The sequence below is a fragment of the Ptiloglossa arizonensis genome, chromosome 5 (assembly GCF_051014685.1).
Source record: "Ptiloglossa arizonensis isolate GNS036 chromosome 5, iyPtiAriz1_principal, whole genome shotgun sequence".
NCBI classification, from domain to species: Eukaryota; Metazoa; Arthropoda; class Insecta; order Hymenoptera; family Colletidae; genus Ptiloglossa; species Ptiloglossa arizonensis.
Window position 1 is genome coordinate 25,402,665 of NC_135052.1, and position 17,764 is coordinate 25,420,428.

At 38.4% G+C, this 17,764-nt stretch overlaps 1 protein-coding gene and 1 long non-coding RNA gene across 3 annotated transcripts in view; one reads left to right on the forward strand and one right to left on the reverse strand.

The window, feature by feature from the left end:
• Positions 1-17,764, reverse strand: part of LOC143146885 (interleukin-1 receptor accessory protein-like 1-B) — a 301,118-nt gene that overhangs the window by 212,820 nt on the left and 70,534 nt on the right. The gene's annotated exons all lie outside the window — the stretch shown is intronic.
• LOC143146887 (uncharacterized) lies at positions 6,813-10,770 on the forward strand. The gene is made up of 2 exons (XR_012992110.1): positions 6,813-6,931; positions 7,798-10,770. It is a non-coding gene; the product is annotated as an uncharacterized LOC143146887 (long non-coding RNA).

Sequence of the window (17,764 nt, forward strand, 5' to 3'; positions counted from 1 at the left end):
GAAGCAACAAGTACTCGTCGGACTGCTTTAACCAAAGGGGAAGCCTTTGCGGGTGTTGGACGCTTTGCGATGGAAATAAGCACCTTCGTTGTGTTGGGTCTTTGTACGCGCGACGATCTCGAAACACATCGTACAAAGGTCGTGAAATTTCGAAGCCAACGAGGAGGAGAGGGGGTGAGGAGAAGAGTGGGGGAAGAGGAGAGGGGGAAGCACGCACCGAATCGCGTAATTCGAGCACGCTGAATGCCGGGGAGAAGTCTGAGCAGAAAAATCGGACCGTGGTGCATTACGGTAATGCTCCTCAAGCTGTTACACGATCGGGACTGGAGCGCAGGGACTGGGAAAATTTATTTTTTTCGAACGAAGCCAATGTGCAGGGACTTAATCGACCGGACAGATATATATAAATTTTTTATTTATTTATTTTCAACGTCCATATTTTCGAACTGTGATAAATAATTTAATTTTTATAGTCGATCGGTAAGAGATGAAAAGTTGTTTTTTTTTTTTAATTTGATATTTTTCTATTCGGTTGTAACAGCTGGAGGGACAGGTAGATGAAATTTGATCGATCTTATCTTTTTTATTGCTTCAATGGAAACATTTATATCGACTTCTCGAATTCTTTGTTTGTTGATTTATTACTGTTCAAGTGGACAGGGGGAAAATTTCATTTGGGTTGATAAATGACGCGCAGTTGGTGCGAATAACCTAATTTTACTTCGGAATTAATATTTGCAAACTTATTGTTGAAGTTATTGTTAACGATGTAGATTTGCAAGGTGGTGCAAACAAAAATGGGATTCTTTATTAAATTGGTTCGATATTTTCGCAAAATTTGTTTGTTTTCAATACCTTTAATAGCAAGTTTACTGACGTAGAATTATTCTTTATCTACTACCGTTTTTATTATTCATCAATGCATCGAGAAAAGAACAGATAGGAGTGAGAATATACTTTCAAAGTAATAATAATTATTGTTGCCTCTCATAAACCATTGCAGCCAAGAATGTGGCCCTTCAAGGTAATTAATTTAGCTCCTGGTAGATTTAGAGAGATCACTGAGAGCTTGAGGAATATTATCTGTAATTAGTGATGGGATTTGGAACGCTTCAAAACGAAAATCAGTTAAGACTTTCAAGACAATCAAGACATTCAAGGTTCTCAAACCATACTTCACACAAGATCAAGACTTTCAAGTATTCCAAGAATTTCAAGACTTTCAAGTATTCCAAGAATTTCAACACTTTCAAGTATTCCAAGAATTTCAAGACTTTCAAGTATTCCTAGAATTCCAAGAATTTCAAGTATTCCAAGAATTTCAAGACTTTCAAGACGTTTAAGACTTCTAAGAATTTCAAGACTTTCAAAACTTCTAAGATTTCTAAAACTTCCAAGACTTTCAAGATTTCCAAGGCTTTCAGGACTTTCAAGGCTTTCAAGACTTTAAAGATTTCTAAGACTTCTAAGACTTCAAAGGCTTTCAAAGCTTTCAAAGTTTTCAAAGCTTTCAATACTTCCAAGAATTCCAAGAATTCCAAGGCTTCCAAGAATTCCAAGACTTCCAAGACTTCCAAGAATTCCAAGGCTTCCAAGATTCCAAGATTCCAAGACTTTTGGGACTTCTAAGAATTTCAGGACGTTTAAGACTTCTAAGACTTTCAAATCTTCTAAGATTTTTAAGACTTCTAAGACTTTCAAATCTTCTAAGATTTTTAAGACTTCTAAGACTTTCAGGACTTCCAAGACTTTCAAGAGACTTTCAAAACTTTCACGAGACTTTCAAGTGACTTTCAAGTGACTTTCAGGAGACTTTCAAGAGACTTTCAAGAGACTTTCAAGAGACTTTCAAGAGACTTTCAATACTTTCAAGATTTCTAAGGTTTCCAAGACTTTCAAGACTTTTCCAATACTTGAAAGATTTTCTGGATTCTGGCACAGGTTCGAAGTGATTCGAATTTTCCACCATTTTACAAATTCGAAGCGTTTCAAATCCTCTCTCCGGCCGTAATACACCAAGAGAAGAGAAGGAACCTGACACGTGCAACTACCTTTCGCCAAATGGGTCGCCGCTTTTGTTCGCCCGAATTTCGAGCGAATGCGTGCGAACGCACGCTCGCCGCGACGCTGAGAACAGGAAAGTGCAAACGGGAACTGACGTAACTCGCGTTCGATCCAGCCGTTCCCGTTAAATTACACCTTCTCCCGCTCGAGTACACGGGTAGCTACATACACGGAGGAGTCGCCGACACGAGCTACGAGTACCGATAGTCCGCAACGTCGCGTCGGGACCGAGGATCACCCTATAAGTAATCTTGTCCGGGAGTAACAGTTCGCCGCGAAGACCCGCGCGCCTTTAACAGCGGCTGACCTGATGGATTATTCAAGAAGAATGCGCGCCTATTGGCGTATCGCTACGACAGAAATAGAACGAGATGATTTTGTGCTTTGTTGAAGCGGTCTGCTCGACATTTCTGAAGAGACGCGAGAGTATGATGCTAGAACACTTACGGAGAAAACAAGGGGGTTAGAGTAGTACAGTAATGTACTTACTCAAACATTTCATAGAGTAATAAATAGTGGAAAATTTTTTTCTTTCTTTTTTTTTTCTTTTAATTTAACTTATTTGTTTTCTGAATAACGAGCTAGTAATTATGCTAGGACAAAGAAAATACAGAGTTTGAGTACTATATCGGATAATTGAGGAAAATTTTGTTTTTTTTTTTTTAATCTAAAATATTTTTTTCCGAATAACAAACATGACAATAATGTGATTTGCGTACTTTATACTTAATAAACTTTAGTAATTTTTTGATACATATTATACCAAAGTCCCACATTGCATTTTTACAATCCAGTATCCTCCTTAATTTTTTGCTTTTTTTTTCTTGCAATATAATATTACTACAGATACTTTCTTTTTCTTCTTATGTTTAGTATACTCTATACACATCTATAGTGTAATGGGACTTCATCCCGTTGAAATAAATAAATAAAAAAATAAAAATTATTAAAATAACATTGAAATCGTTTACGTGAAACTTTTTTTCACAACTGCTCACGATCTCACTGATATCAGAAAATTTATAAAATGAATATTATGTATTTATTTAGAAAGTACACTAAATTTTCTGATTTATAAAATAACTATTATTTATTTATTTAAAAAGTACGCTAAATTTTCTGATACCTAGAAGACCGTGAGCAGTAACGAAGAAAAGTTCAACGTGAACGGTTTCAATATTGATTTTATATCGATTTCAAAGGCCAGCGAGAGATAGTAACATAACTGAAATTTTTTAGTTTACCAGAGATAAAAAATTCGACAGACTTTCATCCAAACTAGACAACTCTGAATGCAATCCTTGTTCATGTTAATGTTCGAAAATCGGAACGACAATGAATTATCGTTACGCGTAGCACGGATAGAGAATTTTTTATTAGAACCGGTCGAACCTAAATGAACCACTCGTGGAGCGCAATGAATAATTTGATGGTAAAATGCTTGCTAGAAATTCCAATAACGATGGTGGAATTAGTCGATACAGGCAACGTATAAATAAACTATGCATTTAAATGCATGTTTTTCTTCGAACGAATTGCGTACCATAAACGAAGGGTGCTCGATCACTGTCATTTGTTTCGACGAATATATCATCTTGATGCATGTAACCGCTGTTCACCGTCATATACGACGAATCGACTGTCATACCGATTGCTCGTATGTCAATGTGATATTTTCGAAAGATTGTGGAAAACTTTCTTGCAGTGAAGTAATGCTTGGTATTATTTTTTAAATTTGTGCCCTTTCTTCTAATGCAAATATTTCAGTTCTCGTTAATATAAATGATTATTGCTCGAGAGTTAGACTACAAATATGGATAATTTTAAGTGGGGAGGAACCAAATTTTATGGAAATAAAAAATGATGAATAAATACAATTGAACGATTAAAATTTTGATTTGTTCAATATGAAGTACTTTACAATTCTAATTTTAAATTTCATTCAACGAATAACGGATAAAAAGTTTACCTTCTATTAGTTGTTAAAAACTTTTATTTAGATACAAATGAACCGAAATGAAAAATAACAAATGCAATTGCACGGTGAAATTTTCGTTCGTTCGGTATGAAATATTTCACCCTATAATTCGAAATTTAAACTTCGTTCAACGAAACTTTAATCGAGATAAAAATTTTCGTTTGTTCGGCATTAAGTATCTCAACCTATAATTCAAATTTTTAATTTTATTTAACGAGTAACGGATGAAAAGTTATATTTCATTCGTTTTTGTAAACATTTATCCAAATGAAAATTTAAGCCCACCTAATCAAAATACTTATCATGATTTATAAACATAAAGTTTGTAGTCCCTTATATACTATAGTAACAATAACTTATTATTGTCAAACATACACAAATCAGCCTGCAATGCATATTGGTAACATGTTTCAAACTTTACCACCCTGTAGAAAATGATAAAAAATAAAATTTGGATTTTTTCACAAATATATGTTCCTCGATGTTTACAAAATCATATAGAAATCAAACATCATTACAATATCTCACTTCGATCTAAAGATATACTATATAACATTACTTTAACATTATACTATATTATATAACATTAATTTAACATTATACTATATTATATAACATTAATTTAACATTATACTATATTATATAACATTAATTTAACATTATACTATACTATAACATTAATTTAACATTATACTATACTATAACATTATTTTAACATTATACTGTTAACCGAGTTGTCTATAGATATCGTCCGGGATGGTTTCGAGCGCAAAGGGTTAGGTCTAGGTTAGGTAATAAAAAATGTATCGATACCTATATACTCGCACCTCAGACTATCCTTCGCCCACTCGAATCAATAAAACCATATAAAACCAAAAAAATATTCCCAATCTAAACACATGTAAAATTGTCGTACGATAGCTCGTCTATATTCGCGAAGAACACATTGTACACATTGTACGACGTGGTACAACGAGCAAGTGGGCGTTCCACTCGCTAAAACCCCGAACTTGAACTTCGTAGTCTCGACAACTGACCTCGGTGGTCCTTTTCCAAACGCGTTCGTGATATTCGGCACGGAATGCGGTGTTGCACGATCGCGGGGATTATAAAACTTATCGGACGTTTTCCACGGGTAGAAAAAAGGATCTTTGTACTCGCGTCTCGGTCGCTGGACAATTTATACCTGTCCGTGGTAGCACCGAGATAAAGATACGAAACTCGAGACATCTGATTTTAATAGAAACGAACCGGACCCGCTGGAAAACAAAAGCGAGGATGCCAACCGCGGCCTTTGAGACCGGACGGGAACACGGTGATCTCATCGGGATAACGATCTCGAAAACAACATCCGGTCCCCCTTTTTCGAAACTACAAGTGGAACTGTGAAACGCGATCGTTACGATGGGGTATCTTTTGATCCTGTTTCAACGTGTACGTTACGTACGCTTTTGAGCGACAATTTTTTACAATTTTCCAACGAACGGTAACACCGTGGACGAAATTTAACTGATGAATACTAGTATGTTAAACACTGCTCGTAACGATTATTTGCACGACCTGTAGAAACAAACGAAGTTTGATTCGATTTGTGTAATTGTAACGCGTTTGGTATGGAAAATGGAATTTAAAACTTTTTAACCCCCCATTCTCTTTTTAAAAAGAAAAAATTATAACAGAGATTTGTGAAATGTGCTAAAGTTATCACTTTACATCGTTCCTGATAATTGTATTGTTATTTGTATTTGATGGATGGATTTTGACGCAAAAAGTAATCTGTGTGCGGAAAATCTTGTCGCGTATTACGCGTACGTGCACGTTGAACGCCCATAGGCGTGTACCGCACGCGGAAGACCGACCGACCGGGCGGTTATAGTCGCCCGCCGTAGCAAAAGGGTGAAAGAAGTGTCGTAAGAACGAAACGTCGGCCGACCACCACGGCAGTCGACTGTCACCCCTCCGCTCTGGAAAACACTGTCTACAAAAGTCTGCAATAACTTTGAGACACGTGTGAAATGATACAAACTAACTAAAACTAAAAAATAGATCAATTAGATATGTAATTACGAGACGAAATATTAACAGTCTCACCACGCAATTTCTATGGAGTTATTGGGTTTTTCGGAAAGTAATTTCGTTTTTCAAAATGAGGAATATATAATTTAATAAAATGTTTATACGCTCTAAAAAAATCGTGTTTCATTTTCACCAAAAAAAAAAACCGAAATAACTTTCCGAACGACCCAATATTTTAAAAAGATTTAACATTTCTCAACCCACCCTGCTCGAATGTGACAACCGCCATCGCGTTCCGGTTGCCTCTGTCCACGAGGTTGGTTTCCATGAAGCGTTCCGAATCAAGGTGCACGAGTTCGAAAAAACACGGACCTTTCCGTTGAAAATCGCGACTCCTTGAAAAATACGTAACGAACGACGGATCGATTCGTTTTAACTCCCGTACGATCGGCGTCGAACAGTCATCCCCGATCGCGACAGCCAGTTGGCGGTTTCGAGGTCATTTCAGCTCAGGCATTTTCAGTCGTGACGATAAGCGGCTTGGGTCCTGTCGCTTCGTCGCCTCTCCGTCATTCTCCTTTTTGCTCCGCTCTGCCAGGTCGCTGCTTCGCTTTCTCCCGACGATGACTAATGCTCGTACTCGGGAGCGTTCGTGCCAGCGAGAGGCGAGACGGTGGGCGGGGTGGGGGGAAGAATCGCGTGGGCTCGCGCGGCTGCACGATTCTCCGGAGCTCCAGGATCCTCTCCCGTCCAGTTCGTTGAGAATCAACGACCGTCGCATCGCTCGTATTTCGGTTGCAGCCACGGACGCGAATCGACGCGACGAGGTATCGAGCGGAAGACGTTCATGAAATCCTCTGTGAGGGTAATAAGGTACGTTCCGCGGCAGCCCTGTCGATATGTATATCGCCAAAACTCGTCACCCGTGCGCGGTGTTCGCTTTTCTAGAAATGCGGTTCCTTTAACCCTTCCGATCCGTCGGCGTGCCCAGTATTTCTTTCCACGCGGCCGACGTTCAATCGAGCGCGTTCGGCGCATCGTATAAATCGTCCAACCATTGAAGGAATTATGATTTCGAGACGCGGTTTTCGCTGTTATATTCGAATACGAATGCAAAATAAAATGGTCGTATTACTGACTCTAAAATGTCTAACAAAATCGAGATTTACGCTGCCTAAAGGAGGCACAGTTAAATTGTTTTATTAAGAGAATTAAATCAAAGGAAACAACCTGCATTGTTAAGTCGTCACCAAATGACTCGATCAGAATTCGACGACTTCAATCGTGAGAATATAGCAAAAGGTAGTTTGTACCGATGTGATATATTTTTGTTTGAACGGACTGGACGAATATGTTGATTATTTTCATGATGATTGAAAAAGATTAATGATAGTTGGGGGTATTATTTTTTACTGAGGAATTATCGAACTCGTTACCCTTGTGAGAAGATAGAATATCTAGATGAAGTTAAACAGTTATTGCGGAGTGTACTGTAGGTCGGTGAAAAAATGGGATAACTGTTGATTGGCTGTAGCGCAGTAGCTCGGCCTTCTGGGATACACATAGAAAGATGACACGCACGCAATTCCCTAATTGGTCGAACGGTCGTTCAAGGACTGTAGTAACGCTACAGGTGGCGCCAGTTGAGCAATATTTGACTATGGGCCGTCTTGCGTGTTTTCTTTTCATTGGATCTCAGTGCGGAAACTTCTAACGCTGAAAGAAATTTTCATTCTCAGGTATTGCAGTTCCCACTCAACTAGTGGAAAACAGAGACGGACAAAAGTGTCCGTAGAAACGATCGTTGGAATGTTTCACATCGATTGACGTAAACTTCGTGGTAATAATTACGCCGATAGACACGAACCGACGGAATTCTCGGAAGTTTTCGTGTTACGTCACGTGAATCAGCTCGAGATATAGGAACAGTTGCAAAATATTCGCGACAGGTTTTGCGCATTTATTTATCGAACGGTTGGTGACTCATTAGGGTACGTGAACAGCTTATACCTATGGTAGACATAAACACAAAACATACGAGCAGATTACGATTGTATCTAAGCATTGTTTAAAGAAAGAAAAAGAATTTTGTAAAATAATACTGAGAAGTCCCCCCTGGGTTAAAAGAAACACAGAAGACCCGGAGAACAAATTCTGGGAATCTAAAGTACAGTGATTTGCAATATCCAAGTCATTTTATGCAGATGATTTACTTCAGATCAACAAAAACTCGCTATAAATAATGTATTCCTCGAAGGTCTTCCAAGAACATAAAAATCGAGTTTTCTAATCAACTCGGGTCGTTTAATACAATCAACGATGATTTTAAAAAAATAAGATCAGATAGTTGACGCGTTTCCACGCGTTTCGAAAACAAGTTATATTCCACCGGAAGCTCCGTCCATGAAAGGATTTGAACGTCGATCTGGATACGTACTCTGCGATGCGTTTAGTTTTCTGCGAACGATATCGAACGTTTGTCAGGGTTGCGCGTTCCAAGCAACGAAAAAACCCAAAACCTTTCAAACCGTTGAAAAAGAAGATATTTCGTTCATAAAACAAAACGTGATACATTTATTCGTCGCGCGGTGGGTTTAACCTACTCACAGGGAACCGTGGGCTCTCGCCATCATTTCTATTCTGCAACGGAGAAAGATGGAACGAAAGCGAGCGAGGAATGGTACACGATGGACGAAGCACCGATAACTCCCTCTCTCTCCGACTTTCGAACGCGTCTGATATTCTGTCCTTTGCGCACAATACGCGGCCGTCTGTCTCTTACCGTTCGCTCGCTCCCGCCCTCGGCAAGAAAGAAGCGAAAAACTACTCGGGAATCGTGTCTTCTATATGTTATACAATATTTACAGTATTTATTTGTCGAGAGTCGAGTTTGGCCCGCAAGCTGAGAACTGAGCGCTCCCGGCACTATTTCTGATTCACTTCTGTTCTGCGAAGTCGAGAAACGGCTCGAGAGCAAGGAACGGTACGAGACGAACGAAACATCGATACTTTGTCTCGCTCGGTCTCCCGCGAGAAATGCTTCGTCCGTCTCGTACCGTTTCCCGTGCTCTTTCGCTACACCTTTCTCTTGTTCCATCTCCCTTTCTCCATCGGTGAGAAACGAAGAACGTATCGTGTGTCCCCTGACGTATATACCGCGAATGGTCCTTCCTCGCCCGCTGTCAACAAACAACTAACCGTGCCTAAGTTTCGCTGCAATATTCGTTTCGGGCATCGTAGTACCGGCCATCGTCGGGGTACCCATGGTAACCGGCGGAGTGTTGGGGGAGGGGGAGGGGTGCTTCGTAACTCGGCGCGGGCATGCCCGATCTAGACCGACGAATCGTAAGAAAAAGGAAAACCGTGAAATTGATACGATGTTTATTATCGGGCGTGCACGCCGTGGGCCAGTGCTGCATAACCGTGGAGCCCCGTCGATGCAACAATTATTATCGAAATGCCTGTGGCTCTCGAGAGCAGACATTAGAGGTTCGAGGATCGTTCCCTCGGCTCGTCTGGCCAATTGGCGTTCTCCGTTCGCGGAATAATCAGCCAAGGCAGATCGCAGCCCCGAGAAGCAGCCGGTGAATAGCGGTTATGAGTTCCCTTTGTTCCAACTTGCCGATCCACTATCTTGCTCCTTGTCTCCTTTTCCTTTCCTTTCCTCCCCCTTCCCCGCTCCACTCCTCGCCACACCTTCGACCTTCTCTCCGCCGCTGCCAATGCTTCTTTTTTTGCCTTGGCCACAGAACGCGACTCGTCCGTTCCGGCATCGCACAGAGAGCTGAAATCGGTGGTTCGTGGTTCGTGGCCGAGGCACCGTATCCGGTTATCCACAGACTTTGTTAAGGACATTCGAATCGAATCGGGTTTACGGTACCGATCTACCCCATCGTATTGCTATTTATCGGGCTACGTATGAAGTTTCCCGCGTTCAAAGGCGTTATCAGTTTCGTAGCTGAAAGAACCCCGAATCGAATTCGGTTAAAAATTTTCCGACGGGAACAACGATCGCGGTCCGTTTCGAAACGAAATTGAGATTTTCGTATCACGTGTCGGAGCTTAGGGAAACCTATCGTACCGTTATAGAAAAAGTGAGAAAAAAAAACAGACGCGGTCCTGAACAAATTTAGAGAATGTCCTGTCGCGTTTTTTCAGTAGAGAAACGATAATTGGATACAATACAAGGAATCGAGTACAATTGGATACGAGGAATTCATTATAAAAAAAAATGAAGAATATGAATTTTGATTCGTGTAGATTACGAGAGGGGGGAAACTGAGAAAGTTTGTTTTGTAAATATTGAAACTTTTACCAGTGTAATGTCTTCTTTGAGGTACTTCTTGGTATCCTGAATCCTTTGAGGGACGCTTTGGCGGGAAGTTGCTATATTTTCGAAAATATCGATTACACCGACAATCGAAGCGACTACCAGGCCAACGCAACAGGATACCGACGGTGTACTTTGATGTCTCGATGTAATAATATTACAAGCGAGACCATGTACTTGAACACTATTAACACGATCATTTGTCAAAGACTACCCACCAATCTAATAGGTGGGACCTGTTAACTTTGAAAGCTAATTCCGTGTTACAAATGGTACACTGTATTCATTTGTGTACATTAATACCTAATAGCACTATCTACTAATGAATAACCTACAACCCATCAACCGTAACGTCTAATGCCTGCTATTGCGTTTAGCACTTTACCGCAACGCTATAAATTATTACTTTTCAATTTAGGTGTGTACGAATCGTTCTTAACATTATCGCTAATACCATTCAAGTGGAAAACAAACCATGCATTTATAGCAATGTTAATACTAAATATTAAGTAAATTCATTTGGTACGTTTATGTAACAAGATCGTGCATATTGTTTCAATTCTGATTCTAGGCTTTAAACAATGACTCTTTATCCTAAAAAGGAATAATTCTTGTCCATTTTTTATTACTCGATATTTCTTTGCTTTATAGATTTATATACATACAGCGAAAGATACATATGCAAAAGAATCACCCCCCCCCCCCCTCCCATAACTATTTAAATTTCTTCAGCTCGAGCGACTCTTCGACCCCAAGGGCCAACATTATTCCAAGAAAGAGCCATAAGATACACCGACAGGATCGTATTATATACCACTCACCGTTGAAAATAAAAATTTTTATATTTGCAAATGTATCTTCGTGAGACTGTTACCAATGGATCACTGAAATTGTCCCGTAGGAAATAAATCCTAAAAATTTGTTTAAAATGATTCGTACAACGTGTAAAGAAAAATAGTCCGACTATGGTCGTGTTTGATCTCATTTTCATCGGGGGAATCTCGTCAATCCATTGACAGCACTCGTACAGATACAAACTCAAAGTGTGTAACGTTTGCATGTCATTATACGAATAAATTATACCGGATTAATTATTTTATTTACCGACCCAACAAGCAAGCACGACTTTACTGTAAATAAATTTTCATTAATTATACCGTATTTTTTCTCCTCGTTAATGTATCCTTATTATTTTTAATGTATCGGATTGTTCAAAAAGTGATTTCGTTTTTTTCTGGTGAAAATGAAACACGATGTTTTTCAAGTGTACAAACATTTTATCAAATAATATATTCCCCATTTTGGAAAACGAAACGACATTCCGAACAACCCGATATTTATCATTATTGTTACCGAATGTACCGCACACTTTTAATTATGTAGAAGTAAAATTAACGTAACAAGCCAACCGAATATTTCGAATAACACGCCACGCATAATACGGATACTTCGGTTGTTTGTACGCGCATTAAAATTTAATACAAAAGCATCGCTGGCATCCGTGTGTGACGTTCGTCTCCCACGAGAATCGGTGCGTTACAAGTACGTGACGCGTGACGGCCAACTTGTTAATAACAAAACGTTATTTCATTGACATCGAGAGACACCGAACGAACACACTGAGAATATTTTGCGTAATGCACGCTTAGATGCGCAACGCGTGTAAACTCGTCGACGCGAGCGCGAACCGTTGCCCACCTACGGCTTCCTCTCTCCTCCTACAGGAAACGGCATATTCCGTCCGGGACATCCGGTCACGCTTTTTATAGATAGGTGGTTATTTCCCTCTTCGTCGAACACACCTACGCTGAACGAACTTTCGATTCGTCTCGGACCTACCGAATCGACCATTCACAATCGAATCCACCGACGCACCTTGGATATATCATCAATTATGTTGCGCTTAATCATGATATATTTTTATATACTAGCATATTTTTATGTAATTATTGAAATTACTACTTATTTAATGAAAAAGTAAATTTAAATTTGGTCGAGAATGAAATTGAAAATGTCATTTAAACGATACTACTTTTTGAAATGTGTTGTTGTACTCGTGACATTTTAAAATTAGTTTAAGATTCTTGCAATGGAAAAAAAAGTATACATATAATAAAATGAAATAAAATGATAAAAAAATATGTACGTGTCAATATTTGGTCACGCCATCTTTTTTATGTAGAATAGTTGGAAAAAAGTTATTTTTAAATTACCAGAATTATAATAAAATTTTTGGCACATGTATTGGGAAATACTGTGTAAAGGTTTGTACTGTATTGCAAAAGATCAAAAATTTGAAATAAAAAATAAAAAAGTTTTAATAATTGGCTCGAGCGGACTCGATTACAATATTTATTAAAAACCGGATTTTTTAAACGGTAAAATATTCCATGCTGGGACATTATAGTACCTTTTCGTTGTGGTATTAATAGTCATACAAAACATAGAGCGGACTAAATGATCAGTAAAGTTTCAACGCGCAACACTCTGCGCGCGTGTTGCTATGAATAATCGACGAGTGCAGTTAATTACATTCCGAATGAGAATCGACAGCGACGAATAGAGAATCATTCGCGGTACAATTCGATTTCGTACGGTACTTAAAAAATTACCATATAAAAAGAAACATAAACTTCTGGAATTGTTTGAATGTTTAACATTTTCTCAATTTTTAAATAGAATTCTTCCAAATCGAGTTTAGGTTTACACTAACGATTTCACGTGTCTCATTAAAAAGGAATTTCTCAATTAGTATAACCGTCTCGAGACCGTGGCTCGAGAAAGAAAAAAAAGGTGAATTTTTTTTCTTGAAAGCGACTTAACTTCTCGATACAAACTTTTTTTAATCAAAACACAATCCTGAGAGTCGTTTTTGTATATAAAAAAAGACACACGTGTTCGCACAGTTTTACCCCTATTTGTGATAAAAAAAAAAATCGGAACCGTCGGTTGTCATAAACCGAGGGTCGGTCGAGAATTTGTTCTTAGAATTGTACGGCCTCGAACAAGTCGTTCTAGTCATTCGAGCCGAAGAAACGTGACGATTGGGACGATTTCTGATGTTAATTTTTGAACATAGACCTGATCAATAAGCGAGACATTACTATAGTATCAAGAATCTTTAGAAAATCTCGTGTCAGATCAACTTTCAAAGGTTTGGACGTGTTCTAGCGAAACTGTTGGTTCCCTCTCGGTGATCTTGAACGATCTACGATATTCGAGGAGTGTCGATAAAATGTTAAAACAATGTCAAGGTAGTCAAGAAACTGTACCGGTCGAATTTTAAATTTAACTCGAGAGACGTCGATCAACTGGCATTGTTGCGCGAGTATAACTTTCTGTTCCTATATAATTCAAGTTGACAGGGTATCCAACAACTAATTTACCTTCGCTTGGAAATCGAACAAACGAGCCATCTAGCTGGTGGCCAGACATCGATCAGCCAATGCAAAACGTTGGAATATTTAAATATTTAATTTAGGCTTCGTTGATAACCAGTCGAACGGAATAAAATCGGACACGGAAACATAATACAAGCGGATAAATATCGTAAATTGTCGATCCGTTCGCTTTGACGATCGTATTTACGCAGATAGGAGGAAGCTGCAGCGCAAATGAGCCGAACGTATTACGCACGTTAAACAATATCATCGAATTTGCGGAATGGCTTCATCGGGACAAACAGGATCATCGGCCAATGTGATTCAATTCGTTTCAAACAATTGGCGACACTTTTTCAACCGTTTTGTTAACTCGAGTTAAATTAATCCTTGGCAGTGGAATAGTGAGCTGTGCTCGTCAAATACTGTTGGTCTTGCTCTATAAGCTACTAAAACTTTTGTAAACATTGAAAATGTCATGTATCGTCGATGTAAGATGAATTCTCGGACCTGACCCGGATGTAACCCAAACCTAACCCATAATCATCTTCGTCACTGTTCATGAGCTTGAGTAATCATTAGACAGATACTAATGGAAATAAAATTTTTTTTAATTTTTCGTTGTATCAAGACGAGAGTATTGTCAACGAATCGGCAACTTTGTCCCGTCAAAAATGAGTCCAAACACGGCCCTGTTCCGACTACTTTTAATTGTACGCGATAAAAAAAAATTTTCAAAATTCATACACCATGTGGAGAAAAGTGATCGAAATATGGTCGTGTTTGTACTCGTTTTCATCGGGAGAATCTCGCCAATCTATTGGCGATACTCTCGCGACAATAGGAATAATATAAAGTAATATGAAAAGTAAGAAAATTCATTTTAACCAAATGTGACAGCCGAAGCAATATTTCTCCGTTACTTATCAACGTTTATGTTTCATATCGGTTTGCTTGTTGAGAGTATCGTAAAATATTTTCATTTGTAAATAGAAATAACAACGAGGAATTGTATCGTCTGGATTTTTGCGACGAAGCATCATCCCCGATGAAAACGATATTTGTATAATTCTAATAATGACAGTTCCACCGGCGATATAATTCCAATAAAAAGAGGGCATATAGCGAGTGAATGTTTCGAAGCGATACCGTCAACCGACTAATTGGATACTCATCGCTGAGAGCGTTTCAGTTCGGAAACGGTTAACAAATTGCAAATATGCAAAAATAATGACTTTCGTTCCCCGAACGAAAACCACTCTACCAATTGGAAGTGGCCATTAGACGAGAGGCGATCCTTCGCCAAATATGTAATAAATAAAGGCCGCAAGGTGGCCGCTTTGCCATAAGCGTGGACTGCTTTTAGCATCGACCTTCGTAAACGAAAGTTGCGAAACGCGTTCCTTGGCTATTTTCTCGAATAACAGTTACCATCTGCCGTCTAAGACGCCCTCTTTCGCGGACAACAACACGGACAATCTTCGTGACAGTTTTCACGGTAAATAAGGCACTGTCCGGCGCAGGCAAAAGCCACCTGTCCACGGTGAGCGTATTCTGCGCAACGCGTGCAACCCACTTGAACGTAGAAATCCACGGCGCGATGTAAACGTCGCCAGTATGGCTTGTCGTCAAGTGACCGAACGGACATGACCCTCTTCAGGTGTCTCGATATTTGACTGTGTCGCGAAAGCAACAGGCAACCAACAACAATATTGTTGTTGATTGAAATTTAACGAATACAAAATTTTGTATATGTGATTGAAATTTACGAATACAAAATGTTGTATTTGTGATTGAAATTTACGAATACAAAATGTTGTATTTGTGATTGAAATTTACGAATACAAAATTTTTTTATATAAATGGGTCATATAGTGGGTCATATAGTGGGTCTATTATAGATGTCACGTAGTGTAATGTTTTTTTACATATCCATTTCTATGTTACGTGTACATTTTTTTTACATGTCTATTTTTATGTTACATGTGTATTTGTTTACATATCTACCTCTGTACAACATGTGTAATTTTTTAAAAATGTATTTCTATATTACACGTGTATTTTGTTACATGTATATTTCTATATTACACGTGTATTTTGTTACATGTATATTTCTATATTATACTTGTATCTTATTAAAAATATATTTTTATATTACGCGTGCATTTTGTAACACGTGTACTTTATTAAATGTGTATTTCTATGTTACACCTGTATCTTATTAAAAATATATTTTTATATTACACATGTATTTTGCATTACATGTGCAAAACTCGTCCATGACCGATATTTTTTAATTCATTGTTCCACTAGTCCTTTTCAAGTTTCTTTTTACAATAGGTTTCAAGCTTACTAATGGATACACACTTCGTCGTTGGTGGAGCAGTAACCTTTTTGCAGAAAATTTTTCATCGCCGATACGTGACGGATTCGAAAGTATCGGAATTTTCTAAACAGCTTCATTGTTAATCGTGTTTTGCGCGAATAGACTTCTCGTCCGTTTTAATAGCCACAACGCAATTTATACGAGTCACACATTCCAACGTCTGAGAAAAATACACGGTGGAAAATAAGTGAAAGATCTCGTATCGGACAGTGAACACGGTAACAAATTGTGCAACTAGATAGAATTGCATACAATTTGTGTCGAAGCAAACCTATCTGACTATTTTATTTTATAGAAACTTTGTGCGTGCAATTGTTAATAAATAAAAATTAAATACTTCGATATGTATCGAATTTATTTACAGAATTATGGAAATCACTTTATTGTTTCTACGGTATTTGTAATTGTAAAGTAATCATACCAATAAAAGAAAATATGAAAATTACACTCGTCACATTGGACCGTTATTATACTATGGCGGACTATACCTATCGACCAATAACGGTAGTAGGCACGATGGTGGGGGAACTGTTAGACTGTACACTAGAGGAGAGATGTAAACACTCGTCTGCCTTCTTGTCGTGGACGAACAGTAGTTATTGTAATAAATGTACCTAAGCTTCTCCATACCTATTATATACTGTATTTATATACTGTATTTAAATACTATATTTATTGTAATAAATGTACCTAAGCTTCTCCATACCTATTGTATACTGTATTTATATACTGTATTTAAATACTGTATTTATATACTGTATTTACATACTGTATTTATATACTGTATTTATATACTGTATTTACATACTGTATTTATATACTGTATTTTCCTTTTTTACCCAATCGTCTACTATCAGAATCTTACTTTATCTCATACAGTAAATTTTATCCATTTTTATTAACCCTCGCCATACCAGTGGTTAGCACATCTGGGTCAAAACTGACCCGTACCTTAACCCTACTCTCACAAATATCTCGACCAAAGATTCTATTACTCGCACTTTTCTCGGTTCTATAGAAAGCCCTAATATTATATTTCAAGCAATGCAAGTTTCACCGGGTCAGAAAAGACCCAGACAAGACAGATTAAACATAAACTCGAAACACGTATCTCAAATCGTACTACACACGACACAACCTTACCGAAAAATTCCATTACAGAACCGATTGCATATTTCACGAAGCGAACTAAAAAAAGAAAGGAAAAAAAAAAACTGTAACATGTAGAACTCGAAGAAGTTCCGTGTTACAAAAATGGATCGGGAAATCGTCCGCGACCCGAATACGTTCGGACAGTTCTCGCGAAGGAATCTTCAATAATTCATGCGTAATTTTTTAACGCGATTTACGATCCGATCGAGCACGAGATAAACGAATTTCTGATTCGCGACAAGTGGATTTCTATTCGAGCGGAGACGTTGCACCCGTCACTTTTTTTTTTTCTACGTGGAACCGATACTTTTTCTCCCCCCTCCACGTTCCATTTTACTAATGACTTTAACCGTAGCGGCGGGTGTAAATTAATAACGAGCTCGATTCCACGCTCCGGCGACTTGGCAATTAACGACAGGGAGTTTTCTTTCTACGGTGATCGCCGTTCGGGTCGTTCG